Here is a 16,302-nt window from a genome sequence, read left to right as displayed (position 1 = left end):
CAACCTCTAAGCATAGTATCATTGCTTCCAATGCAGAATCATGGTCACATATTTTACCTAACAAACAACAAAAATTTACTGGTGAAGCACCATAAACCACACTTTGCTTTTAAACTGTTTATTTATTCACGCAACAAAAGTGACATTATTTTAATTTGGGGTTTGATATTGAAAATGGCCATGAGAAATTAACTTAGTGGTAAGAGTTTAACGTTGTAGAATTGCATATTTAATAGTAGATCCGATTCCAGCATATTTTACATGTTACAAGGCATAGTGAAAGAAAGAAAGTGTCATTCGAGTATAATTGTATTAATTTCACACAATTTAGGTAGCATTGACATTTTAGATTGAATGAATGTTAGCTATCAAGTTAAGTTTATGCGAAATAGACAAACACTCATAAGAGGTACATTATCAAATTCTTTGGTCTAAGAAGCTTCTGGTTTTGAGGTGAGTTTCGATCATTGTTATTTACTCTTCACTTAACAAAATTAGGTGTAAACTTGGAAAAAAGCAATTATGTTAGTGAACTTTCTCTTAGATGAGAAAGTTCTTAACATTGACAAAAACTTTAATAATTATCTCAATAAATAAAGTGAGTAGTGTGATATGTTGAAACTTTAAAGTAAAAGTGTAGGTAAGAGAACTTACGTAGAGAATTTATCTTGGTTCATTGTTGTCGAGGACATCTAAAAAATATCAACATGTTCTTGAATGAGGTTAACCCCAGAGGAGAAAGGGAATTTGAAATCTCTGTTTGTGTAGTTGATTCTAAATTGAATACTTTTGACCATATTTGTCAAAAACATTAAATTAAGAACCACTAACACAAGCAGAACTGTCACCATCCATAAACTTCTATGGGGTAAAGACCTTAACAAAAAACTTCAAGATATTTTGTAGATGCCCTCAACAGCTCAACACAAGCCTATATTGATAACAAAACAAAAAAAAAAAAACAATTACATTCTTTCAAAAAAAAAAATCAGTTACATAGTAAAACTAACCAACTGTGATCAAACTTTAAACATTTGTCTAAGTTAAACAGCTACTTAGCTTGTATGTTTAATAATTTTATGGTAATATGATCCTTACATTTCTATTTAATAATGTCTTCTACACTCATTATGTTTACAAAATCAAACTGAACCAAACGCAAAAAACCAAAGTCTTTTGAGGGTTATATATGAGGCAAAGAAGCAAGGAAAATATGGACAAATTAATTTTCTTCTCATTAAGAAAGTAAGCCAAGCTTAATGGAATGTACATATATAGAATGGATTAAAATATATAATGTGCACTAGCACCATTGAGCAAATAAGGAGCAGACAATAAAACGAGAGACAGAGATTGATGACTCTCCTGCAATGTCAATCTGGAGTCTCTAACTCTTTGAAGTGTGATATGACTTTAAAATACTTCACCTCTCTTGTGTGAATTAAAGTTAAATTTAGAGTTTTTTTTTTTTTTTTTTGAGTTGTTGAGGGCCACATGGGTGATGTGATGACTTGTATTTATTAGATGGCTAAAAACTAATTTTGATCTTTTTGGTTCTCAAATTAAATGTGTTATTTTGGTTTTCAAATATATTTTTTGCTAGTCAAGTTAGTTTTCAAAATTTCAAACAAAAGGGATACTTAGAAATGTATTTGTATTTTTAACACAGAGATTTTTAAAGAATACGTATAAATATATTTGTATTTTTAAAAATGCATTTGTATTTTTAATCACAATGTTGTTGATTCTAAAATCGGATTACTATTTTTCCTTTTTGGAGCTGTAACAAATGGTTTTGGAAGCTTGTGGGATTGGTTTTGGAAGCTTGTGGTGGGCAAGTCCATGCAGAGCTTTGCTCCGGCTTAGAACGGGGCCCCCGCAAGTGGCTGGTGGGATTGGTTCCCTTGGATTAGTCGGTCTTTGGATCGGATACCGAGTTTTCAAAAAAAAAAATTACATAGTTTAGTCTAAAAATTATGAAAATGTACGTAAGGTATATACATAAAAAAATGACTTAAATAGGCAAACCGTCCCTGTAATTTGGGCGAGTTTTGATTTTCGTCCCTGTAAAAAAAAAAAATTTAATTACATCCCTGTAAAAAAAAATTTGTTTTAAAAAGGTCCCTGTCCCCACCCAAACGTTGAAGTGACATGGTTTTGGCAACGTGGCAGTTGCTGACTGTGCAACTTTTGCCACGTGGCGCTGACGTGGCTTGCCACATAATATTAAATTTTAAAAAATCTGAAAATTGTTTTTTTAAATTAAAAAATCTGAAAATAATTTTAAAAAATAAAAAAATCCTAAAAATATTTTAAAAAAATTTCCGATTATAAAATTTTAAAAAATATAATTTTTTGAAATATGAAAAAAATGGAAAATTATATAATTTTTTAAAATCAGAATATATAATTTCGAAAAAATCTGATTATATATTTTTTAAAATTATGTGAAAATAATCTGATTATATATTTTCATAACAAATCATAATGCGTTTAAAAAATCTGAATGTATAAATTAAAAAAATTATTTTTTCCAAAATTTCGAAAATTCCTTTTTAAATTAACAAAATCTGAAAATAAATTTAAAAATCATATAAAAATTCGAAAAAAAATCTGGAAAAAAAGTGTTAAAATTAAAAATTTTGAAAAAAAAGTGAAAATTAAATTTTCAAAAATTAATTTTTTTAATTTGAAAATTAATTAGTAGAATATATATTAATTTTTAATATTATTTTCACATTTTTTTAATTTAAAAAAAAATTTCAGAATTTTGAAAAAAATAATTTAATTGAAAATCGAAAATTTAATTTTCAGTTTTTTTTTTCCGATTTTTAAATTTTTTTATGATTTTTAAATCTATTTTCGGATTTTTTAATTTAAAAAAAGAATTTTTAGAATTTTGAAAAAAAATAAACAAAATTTAATTATGTGGCATGCCACGTCAGCGCCACGTGGCAAAAGTTGCACAGTCAGCAACTGTCACGTGGCTAAAACCATGCCAGCACATACTAGAAGTGGGGCCAGGGACCTTTTTAAAACAAATTTTTTTTTTTTACAGGGATGTAATTAAATTTTTTTTTTTTACAGGGACGAAAATCAAAACGCGTCCAAATTACAGGGACGGTTTGCCTATTTAAGCCTAAAAAAATTGATTTAAATAAGGAGGGACTATTTTTGTGAGCGTGATAAAATATGAGACAAGAATGCAATTAAACATTTTTCAAAACTTGTGTTTAGGTTAACTTGCAAATATGTGAGTCTCCAAGGGAACTATTATGATGGAAAGAAGATAAAATGTTAGCTACGGATGATGCATTCCTAAAAATAATAAAAACAATTATTTCGGTCTTTCTCGTTGTTTCCAAAATATACACAAAATTATTCACTTTAATAGTATATTATTTCCTTATTAGCAAATAAAACTAATACAAAATCTGATCAAAAAAAAAAAAACTAATACAAAATCTAAAATAACAGAAAATATTTTTTCAGAAATGATAAATCCTTAATGTTAAATTAAAAATTAAATAAAACTTATTCTACAGAATTTCTATAGTACTAAGTAAAATAATAAATAAATAAATAAAAAATCTAAAACAATACAGATTCTTCAACACACTTTTTCAATAAAGCAACACACTCATCCCTTTCCTTGCAAGAAGTCACACATAGCAGCAGGCACAACTTCTCACCATGTGAATGAGATCATGAACTCCAAATTTTGTTATATTCCACTTTGAATTCCTTATCTCATATTTGAAAATGACAATTGGTTATTATTGACTTTGTACAATTTTACTTTCAATTGTACAATGGGTTGTGTTAACATTTTAAAGGAATCTTTCCCCCTCTCACATGTGGCCATGTGCTGCTTGGTGTCAAAGAAATTTTCAAAAAATATCAAATCTAATTAAGGTGATGTTTAACGCGGGTAAACGTGATCAAAATTTTATAACTATGGGTAAATGATATGATGACCTTTGATATAATGTTAAAAAGATCAACAACTTGAAAAATAGAAGGGCTGTCGAATAACATAAAAAGTTATACAATTATGTGTAAGTTTGATATCACACTGTAAGTCGTATAGTGATTCAAACAAATTATCTGTGAAACAAAACATTTACTTTGACTTGTGCTATTGTTATTTTTCTTCAACCAACTGTAATTTCAAGGTATTATCCTATTAGGCGGAATCGCATTGATTTGCATATGGTTTGCATCTGTAAACCAGGTTTAGAATTTAATTTATTAATGGTGTATAATGTTCTCTTTTACGTTCCGTCAAAAAAATGTTATCTTTTACTTAGATTTTGAAAGTGAAATGAGTTTTGATGGGGAAAAGAAATTCATATGTGGTTGTTTGACAATCTGTGAACTGTTTTATTTCATTTAAGCTTAGTTTTAGTATTTTGTTTTGGAAAATGCTACTTTTCAAGAAAAATAGCTTCAAAATTTTTTCAAGACACAGTTGGCAAATTTTAATTGGATGATTTATTTGTCCACTTCCTATTTTCCAGCCACACCTCCTTGAATTGTGGCAAATAGTGCATTGTGGTTGGCTACTCTTTATTCTTGAAGAATTCTTGATGTTATTTTTCTAGAGATATAGCATTGCTCTTTTGTTTTTACTTGGTATTATTATGTCTTGAAGATTCTAGAGAAATATTTATGCGGTTCTTGCATGTTTTCGAAAGCCATGAAGACCCTACAATAGTGCTTCAATCCTCTTCTTGTCACCAAATTATCCCCTCAAAGATCAAACCATCGCCAATTGCTTTGTAAAGGACTAATTTAGTGGTGCAAGATAATAATTTTTTTAGCTGTTTTTATTTTATTATGTTTCATGTTTAATAAACCAAAACCTTAATATATGTCCCTTACTCATTCTCTCACGGTGTAAGTTTGATATCCATCTACTATTTGATCATGTGTTCAGAATGTTACAAATGATAAAAAGTCTTTCTAATGAGATGGTTACAGCTATATATACTACTATCTTACTAGTACTAACTTATATCTAATATATATATCTCTCATACAATGAAATTCAACAATATTTGACGTCCCATCTTTTAAGCCAAGTCAACCACTTCATTAACCACCAACACACTATCTACAAGGTGACAGCCCTTTAAAAGGGCCGATCACTCGATTGTGACATTGATATTATAGAGTTCATAACCCCGGCTAGCCTTACTTCCAATGAAGAAATTATATTTTAGTCTCACGTACATAAGTAATGAAATATATTGATACGATGAAGATAAAGAATAAACTAATGCATGGTAAAACCAAAGAAGAATAAGAACAGTACATGCTGATTTCACACGAGCATTAGTAATTTGCTAATATTTTTTTATTATTTGAATCTCTTAATTAGTTGAGAGCCAGTCCAAATTCATGCGAATAAACCAGAAGTTTATTGTTGATTTGAGCATTAGTACAACAACTCAGAGTTTAAAACGTGAAAAATACCTTGAGTTGCTTATTAGTTGCCAAATATCCTCTAAATTTTTTTTGATGTCAAATACACTAATTACGGTGAGTTAAAATACCTTTTCATTTTTCGTATATAAAATAAATGAACAATTACACTTGCATTTCTAATTTTATGTACTCGTACACAAAATTTTTATTATTAATTTAGAAATTACAGACAATTCGACTTTATGGCGTTGTCTAAGTTGCACGCCCCTATCATGTTGCACACCGTACACAATTTCAGCTGACTGTTGTGTGACCTTGTCTCTCTCACCCTTGATCTACTTCCTCTTTATCATTTGCTATCGAAACCCTAATGATGAGAAAGAGTGAAAGATGTGCTCACCACAATCTTTGCATTTTGGCTAAGTATCTGTTTGAATACACGTTGTGCTCTTTATTTTCGCGTCCCAGGGCAGTTCCAACGAGAGAATACACAAGAATTTGGAGAGTTAGGAAAAACGTGTGTTTGATGGTTATCCACCGTGAAAACAAACATAGGATAAATGTTGTGCATTTCATAGTACTAGCCACTACAAACAATTTTGTTATTAAATTTAGTTATTCCCAAGCATTAAAAATTGAATAACAAAGATTAATACTCCTTATAAATAACACGCACAAAGTTTAAATTCGGATCACCAAAATAGAAGCGATGAATATACATAATTTAGATTTCGTGTAATCACATCCTATACAGTCAATACTAACATGATTCTTGAGCTTAAAATCATAGTTATTTGATCTTTGATCAGACAATTCGAACTTACTGATATGTGAAATAAACACATCTCCAAAATTCTATACAAATATCAGATTTTACCCTGTCACCAATAGTAAAGCTATTTCATGAGTTTATCGTGTTTCCTCCTAATAATTATGATTAATGTGTTTGACATATTACTCCCTCCGTCCCTATAGGTAAACACCCTTTGCCTCTAATAAAAAGGTGCTTACATATAGGGACGGAGGGAGTATTATCTTGCAGTTTCCTTACAAAATACCAAAGGTCGAATAGAAATTCTAAACTCATATTTTTTTTTAAACATCATAATATTATTAGAATGCTATCCGCACAAGAAGGACGGCGGAGCACAAACGAAGGGAACAAACAACGAGCACAGTAAATACGCGGCTAACCAAACCCAACTAACAACCAAAAAAGCTCCGAAAACACAAGAAAAATTATCTCAAAAGACAATCTCTTGGATTCCAACACCACTCATTGTTTTATCTTGGTTTTCGGGTGTCAAACATTGATTACGTTTGAACCTTTTAAACCGGTGATATCTTATTTTTTCTTGGGAAGGGAAAAAGTAAGCAAAACCCTTGAGAATCGAGGTCCGGGAGTTGTTTTCGCTACGGGAAGGTGTTAGGCACCCATAACGACTATAGTATCCTATAGGAACCGTCTTTAATTTCTACGCGCGCGCTTTATTTTTAAATGCTATTTCGAAAATGTTTATTAAACCTAAGAGTTTACTAAGTCAAGAATTGGAGGGAGAAGAATGTTTTTGGATTTTTATTTTAGTTGAATTGAAGGAATTTTGTTCCTTGCCTACATACCCGTTTAAGGGATCAAATCCACCGTAGTTCTCTCTCAAAATGTTTTTTGTTTTTGTTGATTGATTTTAAATTTGAAAATGGAGTTTGAAGAATAGAAAGAGGCCTCAAGGGCATGAGATTGGAAAATAGTGAGGTTGAATTAGTGAATTGCAAAATATGGTCAAAGTAGGATTAGAGTTCATTGAAATTTGATTAAGAAAATGGAAAAGAAAATACAATGGGATATTGGATCCCAAGGTTTATTTGGAAAAGATTTGAGTGAAGTTGTTCACATTTGTTTGGAAAATTGGTTTTTTCTAAGTATAAGTCCTAGGCATTCATCTAAACATACAATCCTAAGCATACATCTAAACATGCATATTCTAGCTATATAGTGATGTGTGTGCATGTGTCGGTGCTTGTGTCGGTGTACATCATTAGAGTCCATTGTCCTTTACATTATACCCTAGATACATTCTATGGCCTCTTTGCCAAGCAAATTAAAATGACATGAAGGTAAAATATTACAAAACTCCTAAGTATTTACATTTTAAACTTGGCATGAAATTGAAACCTAAAGTGCAAGAAATTAGATGAAGAGGGAGATGAAGTGGGAATGCTTATGATGAATATGAAACATGAAATGAAAAGGTTAGTAGTATAAGGCAATATCAAAGGAAATAAAGCAAGAGAAACACTAGAACATAAGGGATAGAAAATAAAGGCAAAATGAGTGCAAGTATGGCTAAAATTTGTTCATAAAATGCAAGAACCAAGTGACCCATAATTCTCACATTCCGATACATTTTAAAGGTTTAGAATCAAATCTTGGAATGGGATTTAAGGCAACATGGTTTACTTGGCATTTTAAAACAAACCCTAAGCATTTTTGCATTATTTAACTATTCAACTAACTTGTCAGCTAAGTAACTAACCAAGATTCCTACTCATGCACTAATATCAAACACAAACAGTAGCTAAACCCTATGGAATCAAATAGTATAGGTCACAAGTGCTCATCAAGCAATTAGGATTGAAATCAAGCAAAGTTTCATTCATTTTTAGCACAAAATACCACAAAATAGTAGGAAAATTAGCCACATTATGTTCACCAATTTTTAATATGCAAAATTATCACAAGAACACCACAAAGTTATCAAGAAATGTGTATGAACTTTTTAGAATCTTTAAAGCATTTTTAGACACAAAACATATAAACTTTCACAATTTTTAACAAAAAAAAATAGAAAACAATTGACAAGAAAATATCACACACTTTTTTAACCAAGATTCAATATATGACAATATCACAAAAATATCAAAAAAAATGATTAAGAACACATAGGAAATTTTTAGGAATTTTTAAAGGACTTTTAAGCTCAAAAATGTTCAAAGCTCTTCACAAATTTGACACAAATATATCACATAGGCAAGATTTTAATACACATTTTTTTTTTATCAATTTTCTCATGCAAAACCACTACACAAACATTACATATGCATCAAAAAAGACTTAGAAATTTTTATAGGATTTTTTGCAAGAATCTAAAAGCAAGGCAGGGGTGTATCTAGTAAGAAACTTATCAAGAATACACAAAGAGGGGGGTGTGAGCAGCAACACGTGTAAAAACAAGGCAGACTGGGCCTTAAGAGGCCACTGGAGCGGGTTGGAAGCGGGTTACACCGGTTCACAGGCCTATATAAGGCCTTGAACCGGTTTCTTGAACCATTCCAAACCCTAACTTCTCTCTCTAAGTTTCTCTCCCTCTCACTCTTACTGCAGAACTTGCCAGGACGAAGGTAGGAGGTGACCTGAGCAGTTTTCCGGTGCGGTGGCCGCCGGAGGCGCCGCCACACCGGAAAACAAAACTTGTTAATTTCAACAATTTTTTTGTACGAAAATGATTATCTTCTCCTCCTACATTCGAATCTGAAGGTATCTTTGAGAAATACGTACGCAAACTGGCTAGATCTAAGCAAGAACTTTCATACAAAATCACAACAACACAGAGAAATAGAGAGAAAATGTTGTTACCTGTGAATTGAACGAACTGGAATCCTCGCTTGATTCGCAACCTGTTCTTTCTCTTTCGCTTCACGTTGATTTTCCTTCTTTTCACCCTTTTTGCGATCTCGTACACGAACTCTATCCTTGTGATTGTTCCTTGATGATTTGTGTGGATCTCTTGATAAACTGTGCGGTGGTGATTTGAACGGAACTGGATTCTTGTTACGGACTCCGATTTGAATCGTTGTGGTTCAAGTGGAATTCGTGACGAGTTACAGTGATTTTGGATCAGTGTTGTTATGAATTGATGACTGCTGTGGTGGTTGTATCGTTCTGTTATGGTGGTTTTGAGTGGTTGCAGGTTCAGTTACGGTGGTTTTGAGTTGTTACCGGTTCAGTTACGGTGGAGCTTGTTGAAGTTCTTGATGAACTTCAAGCAAGTTCTTCTGGTTTCTGGCGTTTGATTCGTTCTAGTGGAGAGAGAGAGAATGAGAAGTGTTTTTGATGATGTGTATTGTAATGATTGCTTCTGCAGAATTTTGGTGAGTTGGCTTGCTTTATAGCTGACACATGTGCTTGCTGGACCAATAGAACACTGCCACGTGGCGCTGGACCTTGTAACAAACTCTTGGACAAATGGACAAATGAGAAACTGACACGTGTACAGACCTGATGACTTGGACAAAAAGGACTAAAATACAATTTTTTAGGAATTTTAGGACTAAAAATAAAAATAAAAAATGAATTAAAATTGGTAATTGGAAAATAACGTAAAGTGAAACGATTAAAATTTGACAAAACGGACTAAAACGAACCAATGGCCTAAATGAGGTACTTTAAAGTACCTCTCTGCCGAAATTTCGTGTGAAATGACCAAAATGCCCCTGGGGCTGAAAACGACTAAAAATGACTCAGATGCAGTTGAAAAATGGATTTTTGACAGAGATTGAATCAAAGACTCATACAAGCAAAATTAAAAGACTCAGAGACAGTTTTTTTAGGATTTAAACAGTACCTTGACACTTGAAAAGACTAAAATGCCCCTAGGGGCAAAACTGACTCAAAAAATGACTTCAAATGCAATTTTTAAAATGGATTTTGACATAGAATGAAACAGAAACATATTCACACTACTTGAAAGGACTCAAACAAAATTTTGAAAGACTGAGAGAAATTTGACACAGGAAACGACTAAAATACCCTTACATGTGAATTTTGCAAATAACATTGAAATAGAATGCAGAGAAAGATGTAGTTGATCAGAGACAGTTCAAATAGCTTGAAATGTAAAAAAGGAAAGATTGATTAGTATTTTTAGGTCCAAAATTAGGGTATAACAGCTGCCCCTATTTAAGTTTCTTTGTCCGGAGAGTCAAGAGACGAAGTCCTTGGGTTGACGGGACGAAGATACTTAAATATTAACATTTGCACTGCTTTTGGACATAAAAATACGTTTTTAGATTTTCAAGAACATGAATGCCATGCGACATTTTGATTATGAATGCAAGACAAACGACTGGAGTCTATGGAACCTGTCATGTCACTGGGGATTCAGGTGAACATTGACAGGGTAGACAAACCAGGGAGTAAAAAAATAGGTACAAGTTGTTCTTTGGGTCGAACTAGCCACTTGACCAAGGAATACAAAACAAGAGATGGGTACAAGCTGTTCTTGGGATTGAACTTGGCACTTGACCGGAAACATAGACATATAGGCAGATACAAGTTGTTCTTTGGATCGAACTTGACACTTGGTTGAAGATACAAACAGATAGGCAGACACAAACTGTTCTTTTGGGTTGAACTGGCTGTTTGGCTGGGGACATAGACAAAAGGGTTGATACAAGCTGCTTCTTTGGATCGAACTTGCTTGCTGGATTATCACCACATCATGTGGGGGAGTACAGACTGTTCTCTTAGATCGAACTTGTCGTTTGACCGATAACAAAGCATAAGCTGGGGTACAAACTGTTCTTCAGATTGAACTTGCCGTCTGACTGATAACAAGGCATGAGCTGGGTACAAACTGTTCTTCAGATCGAACTTGCCGTTTGTCCGGAAGCATAGGTATATAAGCAGGTACAAGTGGTTCTTTTTTGGATCGAACCTGGCACTTGACCAAAAACAAGATACAAATTGAGAGTCTGGTTTAACAAGATACCAATTGAGGGTAAATTGTCATTGACTCGATTGGAGAATAGACATGACCATTCTTGTTGGCCCAAGAGTACATTGAGAGTAAATTGACATTGATTTGGGTTGAAAATTGACATTGGAAGAGGGATTGAAAGTTGAGATTGAACAGAGACATAGACATAGACATAGACATTGGATTGGAGAGTTGCAATTGACATTGGAATTGGATTGGAATTTGACATTGACATTGATATTGGAGATTGTCATTGAAATTGGAATTGAAATTGGAGATTGGAAATTTGGCATTGACATTGGATTGAAATTGGAGATTGACATTGGAATTGTCATTGGATATTGACATTGGAATTGGAAATGAGATTGCTTCGAATTTGACAGTTGAAGTTGAAATTGAGATTGGAAATTGCTTCGAATTTAACAGTTTGACATTGAAATTGGAAATTGCTTCGAATTTGACAGTTTGACATGATTGGAATTGAAGTTGGAAAGTTGAGATTGCATCGAATTTGGCAGTTGAAATTGAATTGAATTTGTCATTGGAATTTAGAATTGAAATTGGTTTGAATTTGGGGATTGGAATTGAATTTGACAGTTGAAATTGAGATTGACAGTTGCAATTGAAATTGAAATTGGGTTTGACATTTGGAATTGAAATTGAAATTGACATTGAATTTGACAGTTGACAGTTGGATATGCAAAATGTATGTATGGTATAGCAAGATTATTGGATGTATGAGCACATAAAATGCATGATTATGCATGTATGAATGCTTGAAATGCATGATTGGTTTGCACTTTGGCAGAGAAATTTCACAAAGGCAGACAAGACATTGGAAGATTGGGCACGTAGTGGCTCGTGCTGCAACATATTCACAGGGGAAAACCTCTTTGGAGAGACCGTCGTTGAGAGACGTATCAAAACCATGGCTGAGGGCAATAAAACTTGTAAAGGAGGGACCCTTGGAATGTCCTTGGATACAGGTCGCCGTTGCTAGGCGTGTCAGTGCTGGGTAAACATTGGATGTTCGCATCTGTGGTCAATGCTTTTATATTCTTTCATTTTTCATTTTCAAACCCCATTTTTGCCTGAACCGCCCTTTCGGGTTTTCGATTCACCGGGGAATAAATTCTTTTCATTGCCCCATTTTTGCCTGAATTGCCTTCGTAGGTTGTCAATCAGCGGGGTGCTCATTTTTGCCTAAGCCGCCCTTTTGGGTTTTTGACTTAGCGAGCTTTTCATTTGTATTTTTTCCATTTTTCATTTTCATTCTGTTTTTTCATTCTTGCCATTGACCACAGATCATCCTGGGGAGTAACCTGCTTGTAACATGTATTGAAATAGACATTGACATTCATTCATTCATGCATGTTTCATTGAAATGTACCCTGTTGCTCAGGTTTGCTTTCAAAATAGACAGAAAAATATTTTTCAATTTTAAAAAATGTTTGTTTCAGACATCGACATTATCAAATAGAAAGAAAATGTTTTGTACATAGCATTGAAAGTAGCAAGAAAATAGAGTTTCAAACAATAGAAAGGCTCAAATTGATGTAGAAGAGTGAAAGTCAGCCAAAGGCGTGACTTCACGGATTTACAAAGCTTGGAAAATGGTAATTTTATTGGTTGGTGATACATTGAACACGATGACCGCTACATTTCATAGAAATTTTGAATTCACCAGTACAGAAGCCTCTGATGAAGATGATCATTGACAGTTGCAGATGCCCCAAGGGGTGATGGTGATTTGCCAGATATAGTTACTTGTCTTTATTGTCAACCTCATTTTTGCATGAACCGCCCTTTCGGGTTTTCGGCTCATCGAGGTGCTCATTCTTGCCTGAGTTGCATACAATCTCAGCGAGCTCTTTCATATTCATTTTTTTGTCCCTAACTTTTGCCTGGATCGCCCTTTCGGGTTTTCGATCCACCGGGAAGCGCATTTTTGCCTAGGCCGCCCTTTCGGGTTTTCGACCTACCACGCTGTTCTTTTCTTTCTAGACAAAGTATTTCTTGACTATATCGGCATTAACAGGATTTGGGAGTTCAACACCATCCATGTGTGTAAGAATCAAAGCACCACCAGAGAAAGCCTTCTTGACAACATAAGGACCTTCATAGTTAGGTGTCCACTTGCCCCTTGGGTCGGGTTGCTGACTTATCCTTCTTTTCAATACAAGTTCGCCTTCTTTGAATTCTCGAGGTCGGACTTTCTTGTCAAAAGCATTCTTCATTCGCACTTGATACAACTGTCCATGAGTCATAGCATCCATACGTTTCTCTTCAATCAGATTCAGTTGATCATACCGACTTTGACACCACTCAGCCTCAGTTAACTTTGCTTCCATGATTACTCGAAGAGATGGAATCTCCACTTCCAGAGGGAGAACTGCTTCCATACCATACACAAGAGAGAAAGGAGTTGCCCCGGTTGAACTGCGCACTGTAGTACGGTAACCATGCAGGGCGAAAGGTAACATTTCATGCCAGTCCTTGTAAGTAGTGACCATCTTCTGAACAATCTTCTTGATGTTCTTGTTAGCGGCCTCAACTGCACCATTCATCTGAGGTCTATAAGGAGAAGAGTTGTGATGTTCGATTTTGAATTCTTCACATAAAGCTTGCATCATGCTATTGTTCAGATTGGAACCATTGTCAGTGATGATCTTGTTGGGAACACCATACCGACATATGATGTTATTCTTGATAAACTTCACTACTACTTGCTTGGTCACATTGGCATAGGAGGCAGCTTCAACCCACTTGGTGAAATAATCAATTGCCACTAGAATGAAACGATGTCCATTGGAAGCCTTCGGTTCAATTCTTCCGATCATGTCAATGCCCCACATAGAGAAAGGCCATGGGGAAGATATAACATTGAGAGCATGTGGAGGCACATGAATCTTGTCAGCATAAATTTGACATTTGTGGCATCTCTTAGCATGTTTGTGGCAGTCACGCTCCATAGTTATCCAGTAATAGCCGGCTCTTAGCAGTTTCCTTGACATAGCGTGACCCGAAGCATGGGTCCCAAAGGTACCATCATGTACATCATGCATCAATTTCTCAGCTTCTTGTTTATCAACACATCTCAACAAGACCATGTCATAGTTCCTCTTGTATAGGATTTCTCCGTCCAGAAGGAATCTGCTAGCCCATCGTCTCAAAGTCTTTTTATCTCTGTTAGAAGCACCAGGTGGATATTCACGATTCTGCAAGAATTGCTTGATGTTGTAATACCAAGGCTTTTTATCATTCACATCTTGGTCAGCCTGATCTGGCATATTTTCAATAGTAAACACGTGAGCGGGTCTATCAAGACGCTGCACTTTGATTACAGGCACATCATTCCAGTGATTGACACGAAACATGGAAGACAAAGTAGCAAGAGCGTCAGCCATCTGGTTTTCATCCCGAGGGATGTGATGCAGTTCAACCTTGGTAAAGTATGTCAACAGACGTCTTGCATAGTCACGATAAGGGATCAGCTTCTCATGATGAGTCTCCCATTCACCCTTTATCTGATTAATGACAAATGCAGAATCTCCATAGATGTCAAGGTGCTTAATTCTCAGATCGAGGGCTTCTTCAATGCCCAAGATGCATGCTTCATATTCAGCTATGTTGTTTGTGCATTCAAAAGTTATTCGAGCGGTGAAAGGAATGTGGTGCCCCTGCGGGGTTACAATGATGGCCCCAATTCCTTTACCATAAGCATTAACAGCGCCATCAAACACCAATCCCCATTTGCTATTGGGATCTGGCCCTTCATTGATCAGGGGTTCTTCACAGTCTTTTGCTTTTAGATACATAATCTCTTCATCAGGGAAATCAAACTTAATTGGCTGGTAATCATCAAGAGGTTGACAAGCAAGGTGCTCAGCAAGGACACTTCCTTTGATTGCTTTCTGAGCTTTGTACACAATATCATATTCGGACAACAACATCTGCCAACGCGCGATCTTTCCAGTAACAGCAGGCTTTTCAAAAATGTACTTGATTGGATCCATTCGGGATATCAGCCAAGTCGTATGATTCACCATGTAATGACGCAGGCGTTTGGCAGCCCAAGCTAAAACACAACAAGTCTTCTCAAGCATTGTATACCGAGTCTCACAGTCGGTGAACTTCTTGCTCAGATAGTAGATGACATGCTCTTTCTTACCAGTCTCATCTTGCTGACCGAGAACACAGCCCACTGAATCATCTAACACTGACAGATACATAATCAAAGGCCTTCCTTCCACTGGTGGGACAAGGATAGGTGGTTCCAACAGGTATTCTTTGATGCTATCAAAAGCTTCCTGACATTCATCATTCCATACAACAGGCTGATTCTTTCTGAGCAATTTGAAGATTGGTTCACAAGTAGCAGTCATGTGAGATATGAATCTTGAAATGTAATTCAGACGTCCGAGGAAACCTCTGACTTGCTTCTCAGTTTGAGGAGCTGGCATCTCTCTGATGGCTCGGACTTTGTCAGGATCAACTTCAATGCCTCTTTGGCTAACAATGAAGCCTAGCAACTTTCCAGATCTTACACCAAATGTGCACTTGTTAGGATTCAACCGCAGCTTGTACTTTCTCAGTCTTTCAAACATCTTTTTCAAATACACAACATGCTGCTCTTCATCACTTGATTTCACAATCATGTCATCAACATATACTTCAATCTCTTTGTGAATCATATCATGGAACAGAGTGGTCATACCCCTTTGATAGGTAGCACCAGCATTTATCAAGCCAAACAGCATTACTTTATAACAGAACGTTCCCCATGGAGTGATGAAGGACGTCTTTTCTCTATCTTCAGGAGACATTCGTATTTGATTATAACCAGAGAAACCATCCATGAAGGAGAACACTTTGGATTGAGCAGTACTGTCAACAAGCACATCAATATGAGGCAATGGGAAGTTATCTTTTGGACTGGCTTTGTTCAGATCTCTGTAATCAACACACATTCGAACTTTCCCATCTTTCTTTGGTACTGGTACGATGTTGGCAATCCACTCAGGGTATTCAGCTGTCATGAGGAAACCCGCATCAATTTGCTTTTGTACTTCAGCCTTGATCTTAAGAGCCATGTCTGGACGAGACCTTCTCAATT

The sequence above is a fragment of the Medicago sativa genome, chromosome 6, assembly GCF_051527215.1.
Source record: "Medicago sativa cultivar Bolivia chromosome 6, Bolivia_mono, whole genome shotgun sequence".
NCBI lineage: Eukaryota > Viridiplantae > Streptophyta > Magnoliopsida > Fabales > Fabaceae > Medicago > Medicago sativa.
Note: the sequence above shows the minus strand (reverse complement) of the source record.